Source organism: Frankliniella occidentalis, unplaced genomic scaffold, assembly GCF_000697945.3.
Source record: "Frankliniella occidentalis isolate FOCC.00 unplaced genomic scaffold, Focc_3.1 Scaffold6, whole genome shotgun sequence".
NCBI classification, from domain to species: domain Eukaryota; kingdom Metazoa; phylum Arthropoda; class Insecta; order Thysanoptera; family Thripidae; genus Frankliniella; species Frankliniella occidentalis.
In genome coordinates, this window is record NW_026267136.1 from 4,214,478 (window position 1) to 4,215,645 (window position 1,168).

The 1,168-nt window shown below is 46.5% G+C and overlaps 1 protein-coding gene across 4 annotated transcripts in view; it reads left to right on the plus strand.

Moving 5' to 3' along the window:
* LOC113217933 (uncharacterized) overlaps positions 1 to 1,168 on the plus strand; it is a 93,173-nt gene that overhangs the window by 42,875 nt on the left and 49,130 nt on the right. For 3 of the 4 annotated variants that reach the window (XM_052270623.1, XM_026438029.2, XM_052270627.1), the window contains exon 2: positions 869 to 1,083. The exons of the other annotated variant lie outside the window; for it this stretch is intronic. The gene's annotated coding sequence lies outside the window, so the exon portion shown is untranslated. The remainder of the gene's footprint in view (positions 1 to 868; positions 1,084 to 1,168) is intronic. 4 annotated transcript variants of the gene reach the window in all.

Here is a 1,168-nt window from a genome sequence, read left to right on the forward strand (position 1 = left end):
GTGTGGTATGAGAAGAAAGAGGACAATCTGTAGCGTGCAGTGGTATGGTTGGTTTGGTAACGTTACACTCAAAGTTTTGCACAAATCGCAAAATTCGTCCTCCGCAGCGCGCGCCGCGCCGCGCGCCCGTGACGGAGCATCGCCTCAGCCGCGCGGCTGGCGTTGCATACCCCTGAGGCAACTCGCCCGCACGTGTGCAAGCGGTACAGTATAAGAGGGCGCGGCGTGAATCCAGCCACCTGGTACATGCAAACATGTTGCACGGCGTTATTCGGCGATGAGGTTAGTGGGGTTAAAGTTTTACCGTTAAACCTTGGCGACATGTGATCTAATTACTAATGCATGGTGGACAACAAATCTGCACTGTTTAAAGTTACAACTGTAAATCACAACAGAACGGACTGGTAATGGACTGGTAATCCTGTAGGCTCACTATACTTTATTCTATAAGAAAGTTTTTTTCCAGCAATGTCAAGTCTTTGTCTCTCAAATACCAGTCGAACAGATTTTGACCGTAGCATGGAAGTATACGCGATCGTCGACGATCTGTATGAATTCTGTTTCTGGCGGTGCAGAATTTTTAACAGTGTTTATTCCTGACCCTTTTTTTCATCATCCTCTACATCCGTATTGCTTGTACTACGCGTGTAGTAGTCTTCCGAAATGTGTATAGGAATTTTACTACACGAATGTGTAGGATACATACCAACGATTAACGAACAGAATAAATTGGAAAGTCCTAAACTGTCTTTGTTGCTAATTTTTAAAGCTAGTATTATATGTAGTTGTTGAAGCTGTTGAGAATTATAGCCAAATCAAGTGTGCTTTTATTAGTAGTTAATTCTTCTTAAATTTGATGTGCTTTCAGATCTGAAAAGAAAAGGCGGCTCTTCACTCACGAGCTGGTCTGCCAAACGAGCCGCAATTTGGGCGAACTGCGATCCAGAGGCACAAAAGCAGGGGCACTGCAGGGCCAACCGAAGCACCGCAAAAAAGGAGGAAGGCGCTCCTCAGCCGGCGTTCTGTTACGTCGGGGTTATCGTGCGCTGATCGTATTGAAGGCAAACCCTGCGCAGCACTGCTGTAAGTATAGGATAATGACATGGTAACGCGTGGAGCAATAACAGGTCCGGAGGGGGCGTGCCTCCATTAAAGTGAGGGGTGGTCA